Consider the following 20,462-nt stretch of genomic DNA (forward strand, 5'->3'; position numbering starts at 1 on the left):
CTGCTTCTAGGAACATTTGATTTCCTTGACTTTTTCCTTGTTTGCTGGAAATTTCTTTTGTAGGTCGAATTTGGCTTGCTTTTCGTAGACTTCAAAATATTGATGCTTATATCAGACTGGAAAACGTAGGATTCATGGTCTCTTACGGCTTGCTTCAGTCTTGATTCTTCTGTAATAAGTCTGGGAGAATTTTGTCGAACTTAAATTCCGTGTCATTCCATCTATAGATGTTTTGAACGATACTGTTGAATTCAGGCGGCAGGAAACGGATAAGTTGAAAAGCTTGATACCAAGCACTTATTGGTTTACCAACATCTTTTAGTTGGTCAACTATTCTTCTAATTCGTGGTGCGTAAATCCCAATATCTTCCTGCGGGTTGATTCGGCAGAAAAAAAAAAAAAAAAAAGAAAAAAAAACGTCGGCAAGTCCTATTATTTGAGCACGTGAGTCCGGTTGAAAATGGTCTTCAATGCGTTTCCAGGCTACCACAGGATCCTCTATATTGGCAATTATACACCTGTAATTCTTAGATATGTTCAGGTATATAGCACTGTATGCTTTATCTTTTTTAGAGTAGAAGTCTTTTAATTCCTTACATTTTGTTTCATCGGGTTTAATTTCAGATCCAATCATGATCTGCCAACAATTCCTTTCCACCAACAACACCTTGATATCATCTCGCCATGATGAGTAGTTGTTGGCATCGAGTGTTCTATAGTTCACTCCATCTTTTATAAAGGAACGTCGGCCCGCCGTCACAATAGTCGGTTCTAAGTTTCCTCTATAAATTCCTTTAATTTATTCGTCACCATAAGTTTGACAACATGTAATCTGATTACATCCTTAATTATAGAGTAAGCATTACTAGAGAAATGAGAATGTTAGTAACATCAGCCCATTCAAAATATTGGCTAGTTTGGGGAAAACAGATAGCGAAATAAATTATTGTCAATGGCATAAAGAAAGCTTGATTTCTTGATCTCTTTGTGGGAAAAGAAATTGCTGAAATTAAATATAAAGTTAATGTACTTGATTGACTAGCAAGAAATTTTTCACTAGTAATAAAATATAATGTGTGTGGAAAAGTTATTAGTGAAAATTCGAACGAATTGAAAGGGTTTGAAAAAAAAATTCCTTTAAAAAGAAACACCTTTTTATTTGCATATTTAATAAAAATTAGCATGATTTTTTTATATTGCTAGATTTGTTTACCTTAACCTTCTTTCGAGGAATTGAATTTTTTTTTTTTTTTTTTTTTGAAGTAGCAATATAATAAATTTTTTTCTGTCTCACTTATGTAATCACACTACTATCAGTAATATAAATTAAAATATGCGATGAAAGTCTTTTAGTAAGATTTTTCAAAAGAAATTTATTAAAAAGAAATATTTGTAATAATTTAGTTTTAGTGTTTGTGAAAAAATATTCTGTAATTCATGGTACTATTTGATGTTTGTATAAAATTGTAAACTTACTTAGTTAACCCTCCTGTCGGCGGCTTTCAGATTTCTATACTTACCGAAAGCGGCACGCCTGAATAACAGGTTTACTCTTTAAAATGTCAGGGTTTGGTCAAAAGGATTGCTTTTCCCTTTTTGCGCGAGTTCAGCGCTGCAGGGAGGAAGTGATTAACATATCTCTTGTTGTGAGTGACAGGTGTTGCTTATTGCAGTCTTTCGATTTGTAAGAGCATTTTTCTTTCAGTGTTTAAGAAGAGATTGACAATACATCTATTGAAAATGCAGAAAATGTGATTATTTTTTCAGAGGTTTTTCGATTTCATAAAACTTTACATAAAATTTATGTTAGGAATAAATAATTATCATGTTTAATTTGATAAGAATCTAGTTTTTATAAATTGAAAGTGCTTGTCTAATATTTTTTTCATTGTAATATGTTTCTCAAAATCTTTTATTCCGTAGTACTGTGAAATTATTTCTCGAAATTACGTACAAGCGATTTCATTTTTAAAAAAAATTCTTTCAGCGCATTGCCAATTTATTTTTATATTTTAAAATGCGTGTTTAAAGCATTAATTGCGATAAGTAACACTACGTTACAATTTTGTTTCTTCAGTACTAAAAAAAAAAAAAATATTGTGCAATTAGAGAATTTCGTACGATATCTTACTTTCAGAGATATCGATTTTCGGTATTTATCTGCATAATTAAAATTTTCTAATTAAATATCTTTTTCAATATTTAATTGGCCAATTATTCAGTAATGCTGAAATACCTGGACTATGCAGCTGATGCGTCTTATGACTGCAACGAATAAAAATAACTGTCAAAATATTTCTTTGCAACATCCATGATACAAACAAATTTGGCCTAGAAAATTGACTCAAATAATACAGGTTATTTAGACTTATATTTAACCATTTATAACAGGAACTTTTTAAATACCTCTAAAGAAAGTTCTTACAGAATATTAAGAAATGTTTTAAAATAAATTACAATTTTTAAAAAAATCTCAATTTTAAGTTTTTTAGGTTAGAATCAAAGCTCTCAATATTTTGCTATCGGACAACGACATACTGTGGGGTAAACAAATAATTAAAAAAAATGAATTTAAAAGCTTTGCAAATACAGTTGCATGGATCTTTTTTACTTATTACTTCCCAGTTGCTTTTGGCGACCAACATATATGTCGAGGTTACTGGTCAATATAAATTTTTAATTAAATGTTTTCTTCAGCAAAACATCTTGAAATTTCAAATTTTGATAGTCATATAACTCATACCATTTCAGACGCATTATACCATTTTGTACTACATATTTTTTTTAATTTTCTGTCAGCTCCTCGATAGTAAATCCTTAAAGGGAGTGAATAAACTTCAATTAATGTCAAATCTTTTTTGTTGAAACCAATCAGGCTTATTAAATGTATAAATACAGAGAATAGAATCATTCAGCAATAAAGTTTTATGTATACTGAATATTTCTTTTGAATTTTTGAAATGTCTCAGGTGATCTCTCATATCTCTTATTCAATAAAAATTTCTCTCATTCAACCACAATTCATCTTATTATAATAAGAAAGCAATTTTGACTTGATAAGAACGATCATATACTGTTATACTTTTAATTATATTACAAAATTGAGCAACAATTTTTAAAAATGAATGCAACGTTGAAAAATTTTCTTCACTGCTTAGTTGTAAAATTAAATTGTGGTTCAATTACAACAAATTTCTAAAAGTATATTAAAAGCCAGTTTTAAAAGAAATATACTAATTATGGAAATATAAGCCATGTCTTTGTATCTTCATCTTGAACAGTGAAAAAAAATGTCCTTGATGAAATATGTGTAGCAATATTGTAAACGACTTGAGTTATTTTATAACAGTGAAATATATTGCTGTTAAAACGGCTTAATATATGCTTTTGAATTTATTACAAATAGATAAAAAAAAATTTTGAAGTACAAAACAAATGAATCATTGAAAAGAAAATCTTTTGAATTTTAAAATGATGCAAAAAAATCCTTTTAATCTGTAATAATTTTGAAAGTTATGATGAAAAACACTTCAAAATCTCATTTAATTTTTAATTAATAATTTTTAAATATTTTCAGAAGTAAAAAACCTATTATCTATAGTGCACATTTTAACTTTCTAAGATGTATATTCCACTAGGATATATATATGGAAGCTCTAATAGACGCCACGCACAAACATTCGTCTCTGTTAATAATAAAGATGAACGAGTGTGTGTGTCATTATTTATCTGTTTGTATTGGCGCTCTTCAGACCAGACAGTTTGAAATAGAATTACCACCTACATACTTTGGACAGTGGGAATCATTTCTTTAAAATTTTAATGAACCCTTTCAAGGGGCATGGGAAGTATTTTTCACCATCAAATTCATCAATTTTTGAATAAAGTTATGTAAGTTGGCATAAATTCTTCCGAGTTTTTCAGTAAGGCAGAAATTTAGAATTTCCAATTGTTTATTTCAAATAAAATGAAATGCCTTGATTTATTTCTTAGTTATTAATTTTCAGAATTAGTTAATTTTCAGATTAAATTGATCTAATAAGCTTACTGAATTACTTTTCCTAGACCAATCTCAATTCTAAAAACATTTTACTCCAACATGACTAGAAAAAAAAGGCCCTTCTTTTAATCAATGATACGAAATTTTGTGCCAGGTAATTTTCCTACTTTTAATTAAATTAAAAATATTTTAACATATTTCAAATAATATATTTTATTTTTGAATTGAAACTAAACATTTTCATCGTTATCCTTAAATTTCATTACGGCATTTTCCCATTGATGATGATTTGTTAAAAGGTTAAAAAGATCCATGCTAAAAGCAAAGGGTTAAAAGTATCTTTACTAAAATAAAAATAAACCATGTGGCTGAAGCGAAACCTCCATAATTAGCATGTCAATAAATAAGACACTAAAAGTTCAAGATCTTAATTTTACCTCAAAGAATGAATTTTCTTGGCGATACATTCAAATGTAAAAATAAAATTGAACATTATATAAATTGTGTTGTAATAATTTCGGATTTTATCGCAGATAAATGTTAAAATTTTATGTAATTTTTAATTAACGGAAATTCGAATTAAAATTTCGGAAATTTCATCCCGAGGTGTACATTCACAGTTTCCAAATTATATAAGGGCGAAGTGTGTTCGCTCTAACAGTTTGATCTGGAGATCGCCAATACGAACACTCATCTTCATTATAATTAGAGATATTCGCTACTTAAGCAGAAATATTCGCGAGCAGCCTTCATGTCTGGCAGCCTTGTTCAAACTAGTTCTGTTTTTAAGAGATGAAAATATGAGAATAAAGGTTATTAAAAATAAAGAATTTCAAATTGCTTGAAAGTGGGTGTTTCTGAAATTTTTTTACTCCAGTGATCGAAAATATCTTGTTTTAGTGTTACACTTTTATAGCATGTTAGAATAGATTTTAGAATGGCTTTAGTGCACTTTTGAGCATTTTAATTGCTCCTAAATTGTTTATATTTTGAATATTGCCAAGAGGAATACTGCACAAATTTCGCTTTGTTTTCTTTAACCTTTTTACAATAAAAGCATGTTTAGGATTTTCTTAATGAGTGAGACCCTTCGCAAAAACTTATTAGTGATTTTTAAATTAAAGCCTTTTTCTGTTATGAGTCATCTTTGGGTTTGCTATCCAGTGCACTGAGTACGATAAGGTTCCATTTCCAGAAAATCATGAATTGCTCTTTCCCTTTCTCCTCTTTAGGATATGTTGATGATTATACGAAAATATTGCATGAAATTTCATCTGTGGTTTTTACCATTATTGACATACTTTGTGGTGAAACATTAGGGGACAATCAGTCAAATGCTCTTCTGACATCATTTCGAGCATTTTTCTTGACAAGCCAATATTTATTATGAAATTAAAAGAAGCTCAACATTCTGTAGTAAGGAAAACTAATCATATTTGTCAATAAGTAAATATTAAAAGTATGGCTTTTAAGCTAGTGTGATAAAATATACCGGGTGTCCCATAAATTTGTAAATACTTTAAAAATTCATAAAAATTGAAGGAATGAGTATATTTTAATGCGGTTTTGCGAAATTGTTATTCTCATGAAGGGGGATTTTTTTCATACAAAAAAAAAGCTCAAAAATTTGTCGATAGAGGGCGCTAAACACAAGCAAAACATACAATTCTATGGGAAAAATACTTTTATTTGCATGTAAGCAATTGTTTACATGCGTATCACATCAGTACTACAGTACTTGTTCTATGTGTCCGCCATCACCACAAATAACAGTTTGGAAGCGGGAGACAACACTGGTAACTGCATCATACAGCATATCCGGATGAATGCATGAGATTTCGTGGAGAATGGCTTCCTTTAGCTGCACTAACGAAGTTGGCCTACGGCGGTACACCCGAGACTTAAGGTAACCCCATAGCCAAAAATCAAGGGGTGTTAAATCTGGTGAGCGTGGGAGCCATTCATGTGTAAAGTGACGGCTGATTATCCATTCTTCAGTAAAAGTTCTTCTCAAAAATGCCTTCACTTCAGTGTCGATGTGAGGAGGTGCCCCGTCTTGCATGAATGTCACTGTGTCAAGGGCATCGTGTTCCAATAAGGACGGTATCACTTCCTTCTGTAACATTTCCAAGTGACTTCTTCCATTAACTGAACATGTCTTCCATCCTGCTTTTTTACAGGGCTTTTCAAAGAAAAAACGGCCTACAATAATGGATGCAGTGAAACCACACCAAACAGTAACCCGTAGTGAATGCAGGGGCTTCTCATGTGCCCATATTCTACAGTTATGGGTATTAACTGCTCCATGCAAAGCAAAATGAGCCTCATCTGTCCACAATATTTTCAGCAGCCATCGCGGATCATCTTCAATTTTCGCCAAAGCCCAATTTGAGAATTCCAATCTCTTAGCTGTATTATTTGGTAAGAGCTGATGTAGCGATTGCAATTTGTATGGGTACAATTGCAATACACCATGAAGGATACGGTACACCGAAGTCTTTGGTATACCAGTTATTCGTGGCACTTCTCGTGCGCTACTGACTGCACTTGTAGACTGTTCCCTTAGCGTGTCCATTTGACTAGCGTCTCAATCGCAACGTCTATCCCTATGGGATGGGCGAATCCATCCCAAACCATACTTTCGACAGGTAGGGACGTTTGACCGAGAGGGGCAGCAGGGATAAACGTTGTCTTTTAAATGTTGAGTTGTAGCTCAACGCTTATCCCGCTTCAATTGAATCGTTTTCCGCTGGAGTGGAAGGATGCGTTTTCCAAGCAAGCTGTCGACATATTAGCTTTAAACATATTTTTCAGTGACCTTCATCTTATTCAATGGATATTTAATACAAATACCATTTATTTTACCAAAAGCAATATTTCAGACAATTCATTTTCAGGTGGCTTTTACTTGTTTTCTACTGTTTTTATTATTATTATTACTAATTCTGTTTTTATAGGGTTCTGAATTTCCTGATATTAATGAATCTTGAAATCATTTAAAAGTACATTTGACCCGCCGAATGTTTCCATTAATACATCATCTTCAAAACTGGTAATTTACTGATTTTGAAAAAAATTTAATTGTAATATAACATTCCTTTACAGAAAAATTTCTGAATAATATGGAAACATATTTTTCATTTACATCTAACATGTACTATTTCTGCAGTAAATAAAAAAGATATGCCTATTATATGATTGTATGGATATAATATCTTTATAGTCTGAGAAAAAAAATATTCTGCCAATGGTTATATTTGCCTTTACATTCCCAGAACAGTGTATATCTATTTTTTTTATAATTCCTAAACTTCACATTTCTATTTGTCTTAATATGTTACCATGAACTGAAAAAAAAAATGTATACTGCTATTTTTAAATTTAAAATATGACGTGAGAACATTTCAATTTTGTAATATAAACTAAAATTTGGATTTTTAAACCATAGATAGTCACAAAAGGCATTGACAAATTGAAGCATCTGAAATATATATACTTTAAATAAAATACGCTTCCTGATATAATCTTTCTGTAGAAGTATTTTCTATAATATGATTAGAATGTTGTTAATTCAGAATATAAACTCAAAAAGAATAAATTTGGAATGGATTTAGAATGTTTTCTGATATTTTGCATTTTCTGCAGTCCCAATTTAAAGATATAGCTGGCCAATTTTTTTTCTGAAATAAAAATTTCATTCCCAAAACTATATCGTGTTCTCATATAATAAAAACACAATTTAAGACATTATTTGGGAACTTCATAAGTCTTACATTTATTTTCCATTAGCCAGTTGCAGTTATATAGTTTCTAAAAATAATTATGCTTTGATAAATTCTTTTTAAAAAGAAAAAATCCAAGTAAAATATTGCACACATAGATTCATAGTGTCTCTTTTAGAATGTACTAAGTATTCAAAATCAATTGTAGTATTGGCAATTTGAATCTTGGAACGTTTTTTAACGATAAAATGCGACACATCACATGATTTGTGAGAAGATATACTAGTGTTTAAAATACTTAGGTAAATTTTTCCTTCTTGTTGCTTTCTTTACTTTATTGATCCTGAAACTGTAATTATGGTATCTATGTTTTTCAGTTGTAATATTTTTTTATATTATGCGTTGTTCTCATTCTTAATAAAGTTTACACATTTTGCTTAGCATTTTATATGTAGTTTGTGCATTTAATATGTGTCTATTCATTGCAAAACCCTCTTGATAATGTTAATTCCTTTCATTAAAATTTTACATTGTAAATTAGAGCCAAATATATCAATTCAATAGACAAAAAAAAAAATTCATATTAGTATTTCAATTTAGTTACAGGCTAAATAATTTGCTGTTTTTATTATTTGATTTTTGAAAGTTATATAGTAAAATATTCTACATCCAAAGCATCTCCTATTATGCAATATCAATGTTTGTTGGACTAACTCGGTCAAATATTCATGTATAAATGTTTTTCATTGTTAGTCTTATAAATTATGAGAATTACCTATATAATTCAGTAAATAAATAACCAATTATAGTTATTTTTTTTTAATCACTAACCACTTACCAAAGACATTTTTGGCAGGCATTCAGCTAAGTGTAGCCTTCTGTAACCAATCTGTAAATATTTTTACTATATTCTTTAACACTGTAACATTTCTATATTTTAAGTGAATAAATATTTTTCCTATATCTATAGCACAATTATGAAAATTACATATATAATGCACAATGGTTCCAATGCTAATTGAGAGTATATTATCTATGTTTATCAGCCATTCATATTTTGGTTTCCTTAATGATTTTGAAGTAAACCTAATGAAAACAAATATATTATTTTCTTAACTGCCTCACAAAAATGAGCTGTTATGTAAATATTTAAAACAAGTTTTAATCAAATTACTTTCATTCTGTTTACTTTGTTTCCTTGACTTTGTTTCTAGTGTCCATCCAACTTTATTTTGTGTTTATTATTTTTTTTATTGTAAAACAATAAAATAATATAAAATTATAGAAATATAATATTTCTTCTCATAGAAAATAACATATTTTTATATAAATAATAATAAAAAAATGGAAATAACTATTTTCATTATATTATTTTAATTTGTGTTAAGTTTTTTTTCTGCCACTTAAAGTCAAATAGCACAATAAGTTCTTCAAATGATGAAATATATTTTATGCTTTTGAAAAATTCTTTGTTTCTAATAAAACTACAATGCTATATTTTAATAATTAGATACAATATACCAATGGAGAAACTAAATTGCATTTGAAATTTTTAAAAAATCTGCCTTGAAAAATTTAGATTCATTTGTATATTAAGTAAAAAAAGTATTTCATTTCTTATTCTATATTCAATAAAGATAATAAAAAAAAAGTTGTTTGCTATAGAAAGTTTATAAAATATTATTATTTAAATTTATTAAATTAAAAGTTTCTATAAAATATCTATTAACTATCATCAAATTTATTCAATTCTTGAGAGCTGAAGTTCTACAGATTCACTAGTTTTTAGCATAATTATAATATATAAACCAAAATACAGTTTGTAACATTTAACCAAATAACAGAATTGCAAGTCATCGTGCACAGAATTGTTGTCTGTAGTATTTATGTAAATATCTTTTTTTTTATTGGTTAGATAATGCAGACAAACTCATTTATTGTATCACTTGCATATATATATATATTTAGTATTATTATATTTATCTATTTTATTTTAATACATTATAAAGATAAAAACGGAATCATTTTTTTAATCCACCCCATACATAACTTGCTTCAACGAACGAATAATGAAACATTTAATTATAAAAAAAGTGGAACAAATATATTTATATACTAATAATAAAGTTGAATGTGTGTATTTTGGTGCTCTACAAGCCAAATATTTGACCTACATGTATCAAATGTGACACATATGTAGAATGGTGGATGTGTGCACCTTGGATCGATTTTTTAGAAATTTTAAATAATATTTTAAGCTGAAATTCGCCATTTTTCCATAATTTCTGAAAATATCACTGCACAAACATAAATTTTACATTGTTTGAAATTTTTTTAATTATATCAATTGAATTGTAGAACGAATATTTGCTTTTTTTAAAAATATCCCCCTCCCCACATTTAATGTTACATTATTACCCTGAAATCCAAATCGTTTTCATTTTTTCATCATGTAATTAATCGCATGGTTTTTGCCCATTATTGAAAGTCAAGTAAAGAAGTATTATATTTAATATCTGAGCAATTTATAAAACAAATAGAAAAAGTGAAGTTACAATACCTCAAATTTAGAAGATAGATGAAAGGGTTATTTACATTTTCAACAGTGCCATGATGTCAAGTAACAGTCTCAATCAGAAAAGTTTATGATCACAATACACATAGTAAATAAGAATATTTAAGTAAGTCAGTTAAAATCACAATTTTAATGCTAAACTATTTGATAAGACTCATTGATATGAAGTTATATCTAAACAATTTATCCAAAAACAAATACAACCAATGTTCCTGATGAACAAACTGGTCACCTGATGTGACAAGTATGAATATATATACTATGAAATGCATAACAGAATGATGGAACAGACTATAACAAATATGAAAACAATGTCATGTTTCAATATTGCATAGTATTCTCTTTCATACTAATATTAATCCATTTTCTGTTTGTTTCATTACACAATGTTTTCGTAATAAATATATATTGCGTTTTTATTATATTTAACTTTATTACATACTAAACATTTTACCATTTGTGAGCAATGTCAGTTAGATTACATCTCAAAAAACAATTTGCTTCTGTAGGCTCTTCTAAATTTAGCTTTTAGTTTTCCTTGTTGTGATTCAAGTGAACTTGCTAATTATTATTTCTTTTTATCATGATTTCATATTTGGTAAGGATATCTTTGTATTTTATTTGATAAACAGTAAGATGAGAATCTCATTTTGTCATTGTTTTGTTATTAAAATAGTAGAAACTTTAGTAATGTGTAAACTTGCACTATCATTTCAATAAGATAAGCATTAAGATGAGATGAGATGAGAAAAATTTTGACAAATCAAATAAAACCTTTCTCATCATAAGGATTATATATATTATAGCTATTTCTTTTTATGACTCTTATAATGAAACCAACCAAGATTTTTCAAATAAATTAATAAGTATTGCAATTATTCACAAAAGGAAGATAACACGATTACTTCATTCCCAAACACTGTAAATATGATTTTATGTCACAGAACAACAATCTGAAAAAAATTACCATGAACACATTTATTTACATTTTATAGCTGTATAAAGCTAACAATCGATACATTATATTTTTCCTCACTCTAAAAACTGCCTAGTTATGACATTAACTTATTAAAGTTTAGTCAAAAAATTGTGTAATACAGTGCTATATATTATTTATTTTCTTTAGTAATTCTTAATTTGTTTATATTATACTGTTAAACCAATAAGAATTTGATATTTGACTATATTTCTATTTTTCCAAATGTTATTGCTTAATTCAAAATTAGCTTGTTATTTAATTGTAGAATTTTCAGGATATTATATTCATACTCCTAAACATGAAAAAAATAACTGCTGCATGATTTAGCAGGTAAAATTAATTCTTTCCTAACTATAATTTTTTTGCTCCAATTTTTACTTTTTTTAAATGAATTTTTAAAACTTCACTTTGCCATATTTCAAAAATTTTGTGTAATTAAACTACAGGGTGACCATAAAATAACTTTCCCCATTTGGAGGCATCTACGACTAAATAGAATGAAGCCAAATTCCACTAACCCTCTTTAAAAAAGTTTTCACATGGAGACATATTGGTGCTACTAGAAATAGAACATGTGACATGCTGAACATTCAGGCTTTCTATATTTGTATAATATATTAGTTCAATATCACTTCTTTTTCAGTTATTAACAGGAAAATTTAGTAGTTTCATTTTTTAAAAATAGAGATTTATTCCTTTCCTATATTCAGAATGTCAGTAACAGGCTGCAATATTGTGAATATTCTGAACATCTTTTAAAAGACCATTATATTAATCTTTCAAGAATATTTATATTTTGAAATATACTGAGGAAGTTGCAAGTATGAACATGAAACTCTATATAACATGATTTCTTAATAACTAGAAAAACAAACCTTAATTTAAAGAAAACCAGTATTAAAAAAAAAAAAAAAAAATTATATCCTCCGAAATATTCGCAGGGAGTTACATTTTAATACTTTTATGTAATTGAAAATAATCTTATACTTGTCATAAGAAAATTGAATTTAAATAGTCCTATGTTTAAAAGAAATCACTATAAAATACAATTCTTTGCAACTTTAAATTGCTAACAGACATTATTAAAATGTTATTTTTCAAATAATACTAATTGAACTAATAAAATAACTTCATCAAATGAAAATATTTTAAATATATTTACAATTGTGTCATTTATGTAGGACTAATTTGTTACAAAAGAACTTAAATTATCAATAAAACATGAATTGAAAATAGTTTTATTTCATGCATTAAAAAGGTTCATATTTTTATAGCTCATTTAATGAGATTTATCTGTTAAGTAATAAAACTCAATTTGTTTTATTTATTGAGAAGAGGAAAACAACTTGTGATAATAAAAATTTCAGAAATTTATAATATAGTAAAATAAATCTCACTCAAACATTAATAAAATCAGAATCCTTTTAAGAAAACTGTTTCTTGAATAAAGGCTTGACTTGATATACAATAAATATTACAATATATACCTACTCAACATGCTATGTCTTTTATTACACTATGAACCCCGAGTAGGAAATAAACTTTGTGCTAAAGTTGTTTTTACAGTAAGCACTTTATAAAATTATTTTTCTAAATTTGTGTAAAAGTTATTTAACTTATTTTTTTAAAAATAAAGATGACCTAGATCATTAAGTTTTGGTTATATGTCTTCTACTCACAAAACGTGTTATTTAAATTCAATAAGTTATTTCATTCCTGTTAGTTTATTACCTTTACAAGAATTTAACATGCATTTACTTAAAACTACAAAGCACAAAAGTAATATAATGGCAAAAAAAAATCAAGTATGAAAATGAAATGGTTAATGATTTGCTTTATTTCCATATTACATACTGAAACTTAAATATCAATATCACATTACCTCTTCATTCACAATGTAATTTTATACATTTCTAAAAATTATATACGATCCGTTTATGAAATGCAACACAAGAACAAATTTGTAAACATTTTCAAAGATAAGAAATAGTGATTTAAAAATAGACATTTATAGAGAGGAAAACTATATCCACATTCACATGCTAAAGTAATGACAACGTATTCCCTCGTGATCAATGAAAAACGATTCAAATGAACCGGGATAAGCGTTGAGCTACAACTCAACATTTAAAAGCCAACGTTTATCCCTGCTGCCCCTCTCGGGCAAACGTACCTACCTGTGAAAAGTACGGTTCATGATGGATTCGCCCATCCCATAGGGATTACGTTGCGATTGAGACGCTAGTGTCCATTTGCGAAAAGACACCGAGGGTACGGTCTGTTGTTAAACGAGGTGCAACACTGCGTGGCCGATGACACAAACTTCCAGTTTCTTCGAAACAGCGTACTAGGGAAACAAGTCCAGCAGGAGTGATCGGACCTGAACCTTTCTTCAATCTTTTCTGGGTCCTAAACTTTCGTAAGGCTTCAGCCGCCGATTCATTGCTGACATAAAACAACTTTACCAATAGTGCTTTATCCACTAGTGTCAACATCTTAATACAAATCTTATGCAAACCTTTAGAAATGATGTGTCATTCACTCACTCTACCTTTCATAAGACTTTAATTTGCATATTTGCACTGATTTGCTTGTGTGCAGCGCCCTCTATTGACAAATTCCCTTGAATTATTTGTTTTTCTGTATCAAAAAAAAATCCCTCTTCATGAGAATAATAGTTTCGCAAACCGCATTCAAATATACCCAGTCCTTCAATTTTTATGAATTTTTAAAGTATTTACAAATTTATGGGACACCCAGTATAATGCTGTCAAACTTATGAAGTAAAATACAATTTCATTCTGCAAGAAACTCAAAAAAAAAAAAAGATATAATATACATTAGATACATTAAAAATTTAAAGGTCTAAAATATGTGAAAAAAATTAAGTCAAAGTCTTAAAAAAAGTGGCATCAATTTTACATATACCAACTAGTATATATAAAATACCTCGCCTTGTTTTTCTCCTTATTTTTATCTGTTTTTATCTATGTATGTAGTTGTTTCTACTTACTTCTGTAAGCCTTGTGCTGTACTTTGTGGTGCACAAGGATTGCCTTATAAATTACAAAAAAAAAAAAAAAAAAAAAAAAACTGAATTAAAAACAAAATACTACAGTACTGATATCTATTCCCAAATTAATTTCGTCAAAGTACGCATCTAATTGCCAAAGAGAAAGATAAATAGCCAACAGATTTCCCATGCATATAGTTTGAAGTAGGGTTTGACGGTTTTCAAACCCGGTTTTAAAAAACCGGTTTTTTAAAGTAAATTTGTCACATTCGAAAACCGGTTTTTAAATTAAGAAAACCGGTTTTAAGAATTCATATTATTATGTAAAAATTAATTTTGAACTTATTTGATTTGTTATTCATTCTATGCAACGGGCAGAAAACGCATTTTTTTTTCAACGTTGGAGGTTGCGTTGGCCAGTGCTTGTGCATTGCACATTTGCCCCTCGAATTCGTGTTTTTCATGAACATCCCTTTTCACATTTTTTTCTAGGTGAAACAAAAGTTTGATAAAGTTCATCACTTGCTTCTTGTCGTATGTTTGGTCTATCGGTATGAAGCCGGTGCTAATAGAAACTTCAGCAATTTGACTGACTCGTTTCGAAGAACGTGTGAAAGGAATAAATAATTCCCCGTTTTCTGCTTCTTGATCACAGTATTTAATGATATCATATAAAATTTTCTTCGTACCACTCCTGAAAGCTTTTTTACACCACTTGAACTAGCCATATCAATACGAAATATTCAATTAAAATAAAATGCTGTCAGAAATGACATAACACTCACATACACGTGAAAAAAAGAGAACTAAAAAAGTATCTAATGTGAGAAATCCACGGTCAAATGAGCTCATCATTCCGCGTCTCACCCCTTAATGAAATGAAATTGTCGAAATGTGGTCTCTAGTCACGACAGGTTTGCTTAATATTGTGAAGGTGAAAACTGGAAACAAAAATATAAAGTTGTTATATTTGGTGAAAATAACGTAAGTATTAAGTATGTTTAATTTTTATGTTTTTATTTTCTATTTTACATTTTAAAATTTAAATTTTGTTATATAAATTTCTTCTGTCAAAAATTAGTGTAAAATAAGAAGTTTTGGCTTCTGTTTAATGGAATTTTAAATGAAACACAGGGTGTTAAAATATTCCATATTTTCTTTCCCAACGTTTTAACATAAATTATGTCTTTAGCAAGCATCGGAATTAGATTACAAAATGCTTTTTTTTTTTCAAAATTCCTAGAAAATGTGTAGATAAGATTATTTTAAATTGCATTAATATTAATAGTTAAAATAATAAAATTGTAAAATAAACGTCTAAATTATTTATTCACTAACTTTAATTTCATTTTTAGATAAAAATGAGTAATTTGGAAGTTTGGGATAGTTTCAAAGAGTTCGGGATAGACAAGGCAATCTGAAATCATTTTAATAAAATGTTGAGCTGCAAAGGATCATCTACGAGCAATCTACATAATGATTTGAAAGCAGTTCATAAAATAATTGTTGGAAATAATATAATTGTTTAGTTTCTTGAAGACCCTGAAGAAAAACTTACAAATCCAAAGACACTGAAAGCTGAATTTTTATTATTTGAACAATCGAATAAAAGAACAAAAAACTTTGATTTGTAATTTGATGCCAAACTCAGTAACTAGTGAACGAGTATTTTCAATTTCAGGCATTATTGTGTCCAAAATAAGAACGAGACTTAGCCGCCATTCAGTGGATATTTTATGTTTTTTAAAATCCTATTTTCTTAGGAGAAATTAAAATTAGTGAAAATAATATAAATATTATTTTAAATTTTTGTTTGAGTTTTCGTTATTTTGTGAAAGTAATATGTATATGTAATCTTTAATTTTGTTTTTTATATTTTGACTTTGATATTGATTTCGTTTTTTGTTATTTTATATAAATTAAATTAAAATAAAATAAAAAAAATAGAATAGGGACCTAGGAAAAATTGAATAGAACCTATTCAATTTTGTTTTGACAAAAATTCGAAAACCGGCTAAAACCGGTTTTTTTGGTAATATCGAATTTGAAAACCGGTTTTTCAAAAAGTCGGTTTTTGTATAAACCCTAGTTTGAAGTCATGTGATCTAACAAACCAGTGAGGTTCGACTTATGTTCGGGTGTCTCCTGAGATTGAGGCACCTGTCATCGATCATTCATTGAACGATCCATTGTTTAGCAACCCGTTTTGCATGCTCCTGATTATTGAAAAAAATTTATAGTCCAAACTGATGCGTCGGATGTAGGGATGGGAGTTGTAATGTCTCAATTAAATTCCGAAGGCAAGGAACATCTTATTTTATATCTAAGTAAGAAATTTTCAGACGCGGAAAAGAAATATAGCACTACTGAAAAAGAGTGTGCTAGTATAGTATACGCAATAAAGAAGCTTAAATTTTATTTGGATGGCCAAGCACTTCACTATTGTTACGGACCACAATCCGTTAGTTTGGTTAAAAACCATTGCGGGTAACAACCCTAGATTGATGAGATGGTCATTGGCTTTACAACCATACAACTATACTGTCACACATAAACCGGGCAGTAAGCATCAGAATGCTGATGATTTGAGCCGCTGTGATCTTTAAAAAGGGAAATACAGTGATAATTTTTAATGTGTAAGCGGTATTTTAATGCGAAAATAGTGTTTTAATGTAAATTGTTTTTAAATGTATTTGTATTGTCTAACTACCTCTAAGAAGGGATAGTTGGTTCCACGACCCGGTAGTGACTTTCGTCGAAGACTGGACAAAAGTCCCCTTTCAAAGGTGGGGGGGGGGAGAGTTGTAATGATTCAGCTTCTTCCCTGCTTGACCATGGTGACGTTTCTTTTTCCCACGCTCCATAATTATCATCCAGACAGCAGTATCAGCAATGGCGACGCCCTACCGCAGTGTAAGTGCTTCCAGAAGTGCCAGGTGGTCAACCCCTTTAAAGTAAGGACATCTGGGCAATTAGTGTGAGTCCAGATAAGGGACCACACATGCAGAAAACGGGTATTTGAAACAGATGTAAACCTGCATTCTTTACATTGTGGAGGGTGACTCTTCAACGGATTCCCACGGTCGACGGTAGACCGATGAAGTTGTTGCTGAACGATTATTGGATAACCGGGAGCTAAATGGTCCACTTCATGAGAGTAACCTTGACTTTCCGATATTCGCATTTGATGATGTCAGGGGTGTTTGTGCTCCGGGGAAACCCCGGAATTCCGGGGATTTTGAACTTCGATCCCCGGAATTTCCGGGGATCATCGTTCAAAAGGAAGTAGGAATAATAATGAATTATTTATTTTGATCTGGGTAATTTTGTTTGCTTTTAAAGCAGAAAACGCAAGGTCAGTGTGTGTGGTGAAAACTTTTCCTTTCTTTCTCCAAAGGCAGTGATAATGCGTGAAAAGGGGGAAAAAACTTCTTTTTTGTTCTTTCCTTATTGCAAGTTATGACTCATTCCCCCGGTTCTCTTACATTCTCTTCTGGATTCTTTTCGGCATGTAGGCGCGGCAGAAAAAAAAGGGGGAGACTTCGTTCGACCAGATGTGCGATAACGTGACTCTGGGTTCGAAGGTCTTATCTCTACTGGCGTGGCGCCAATAAGTAGAGAAGGGGGATTTTTCGCCGTATTAGCTATTTGTCATTGATCGCTTCGCAACTTTTTTTTCTCCGCTGTGTAAAATTTTAGTTTCATTTATTGATGCACGTGTAAATTTTTCGTTTCGCTTATTGAAATATTTTTTTATTTATGTACGCAAGAGAATTTCATTTAGAAATTTCAGCATATGAAACAGAAATTACCCCTTAAAAATTCATATCTAATTAGTTTTACAGCATTAGATCCAGAGCTAAGAGGTAAAACCAGTACAATATTAGCTTTTGAAAAATTATCATCTTTTATGTCCCACATTTTTAGTGATAATGAAAAGTCAAAAGTAGAAGCTGAAATAAGGTTATACCAGAGTGATATTGATATCACCAAAGAAATGCTCTACACATCTGATGAAAGTGGAAATCAAGTCAAGTGTACAATTGATAAATATTGGTCTAAAGTTTTTAATTTAAAAGATGATTTTACAAATGATTATAAGTATCCTACATTGGCTAAATTGGTCAAAGCCTGCCTTAGCTGCTTCCATGGCCCATTAGTGGAAAGTGCATTCAACTTAATGGATACACTTGTCACTGACTATAGAACCTCTCTTAAGATTGATTCCCTAGATGCAGTGCAGACTATTAAATATGATTTAATGGCTTCTAAAGAAACCTCATGTGAAAAATATCAGAAAATAAAAAAAAGCAGCAGAAATTAGATAATTTTTTTTAAAAGAATTAATTCAGGTAATTTAAAATATTTGCATAAAATGTAGTAGTTTATATGTTTAAAAATTTATGGTTATTAATTTTGCAAAAAAAGTAATTCATTGAACTTTTATAATTAGGTCATTCAATACTTCATAATTGTAATTTTTCATTTCTCCCCCCCCCCCCTTCTTGAAACTCCAAAATGCCGGTAGTAAGTCCGTAAAAGTTTCAGGGGATTTTTTGGGGTCCCACAAACACCCCTGTGATGTACTATTCCATACAAATCCTTTTTAATTGCCTGTGACTTGACTTTGCATATATTCCATTTACTGCTGGCGCCATCTATTGGTAAAATATAGAACTAAAGTAAGCAATTTAAGTAAATGACATATATATTTAATTCAAATTTTTCAGAAAATGGTTTACTCCAATAAAGGAATTAAATAAATAGTTTTGAAAAAAAATTAAATTTAAGAAGTAAGCTGAAATATATAAATTAATTCAATCACTGGTTACTTAATTTAGTAAATTAAGTATTAATTACAATTAATAAATTTTATATTTAATATTAAGTAATAATTTTTAATTAATAAGATGATTGAAATAACAGATGTTTGGAACAAATATTTAAAAATAACAATAGCGAAATTATTTGGTATTCAAAAAATCGTGGATTATGCATCTCTAGGTTCGACTTGTGTTCGGGTGACTCCTGAGATTGAGGCACCTGTCATCGATCATTCATTGAACGATCCATTGTTTAGCAACCGGTTTGGTGAATACGGCCTATCTTTATTTTTTGTATCTTATTTCCGATTGCCACAATCGCGCACTAAATACAAATTTTATCAAAAAATAAATAAAGGTAACGTTATTTATATGACATGCATAATACCCATTCGTAAAATATTCGACATCCTTACATTATGCATCTCTAGGTTAGAGGGGGTTAAAATTCACCCTACGGTTCTAAATATGCACAGACGGTCACATTTGCACTTCAACCAATCACATGTACAATAACTTTACACATACACGTATCGAGATAATTTCCGATACGTGTATAATCACTTACATAATAATATTCTACATCCCCAAACTTTCATTTCTTTTACATTTCAAACAAACCGCAGATAAATTTTTTACAGTTAAAATTGCCACACAAATATCAAACACCTACCGTTTAGCACATTAATTATAACCGTAAACATCCGGCATTTAGAAAGCAAGAGCCATTTTTCATTATTTTGCGTATGTCAAATTAAAGTTCAGCAAATTTTTAGTTTGTTAAACATGTTATTCAGCACTTTTTCACAAGTAAGTTAGCTTATGTAACAATTACATATCAATTTAATCGTTATGAGCTTTATTTTATTAACTAAAGAGTTGTTCCATTACAATAACTTGAATTTTTTTGTCGAAACTTTTTTGTTTGAAAGCATGTCTTAATTTTATTTAAAGTGTTATTTCCTCATTTCAAGAATTAATTTATCATTCATTTCGTCGAATTAGTTGCTTATTTTAATTTTTTTCCATCTCTTATTTAGACACACATTAATTATTTTTATAGGAATTATGTTGGCGGCGTACAGCGTAGGAAAACGTTTTTTTGCAAGAAATCGCATATATATAATTCTCATCTTATGTTTAATGAATAAAAAGTTTATCTCTGCTTCATCAATGTTAGCTATGTTTTTCAGTGTAAAGAAAAGTATTCATGCTTTATTTATTTTTAGAGATGATGCAGAATTTAATTCATGATAATTTTATCCACTTCAGGAAATAAATGCTTGCTAAAATGTATCTGTTCTGTATTTGTCTTTTAGAATTTTGAAAAGAAAATGTGCTTATTCCTTC

General features: G+C 29.3%; 1 protein-coding gene across 2 annotated transcripts in view; it reads left to right on the forward strand.

The window, feature by feature from the left end:
- Positions 1–20,462, forward strand: part of LOC129959964 (cytokine-like nuclear factor N-PAC) — a 51,598-nt gene that overhangs the window by 19,523 nt on the left and 11,613 nt on the right. The window contains exon 1 of one of the 2 annotated variants that reach the window (XM_056072898.1): positions 19,815–19,922. The exons of the other annotated variant lie outside the window; for it this stretch is intronic. The gene's annotated coding sequence lies outside the window, so the exon portion shown is untranslated. Of the gene's footprint in view, positions 1–19,814; positions 19,923–20,462 lie in introns of those variants that run through there. 2 annotated transcript variants of the gene reach the window in all.

The sequence above is a fragment of the Argiope bruennichi genome, chromosome X2, assembly GCF_947563725.1.
Source record: "Argiope bruennichi chromosome X2, qqArgBrue1.1, whole genome shotgun sequence".
Lineage (NCBI taxonomy): Eukaryota > Metazoa > Arthropoda > Arachnida > Araneae > Araneidae > Argiope > Argiope bruennichi.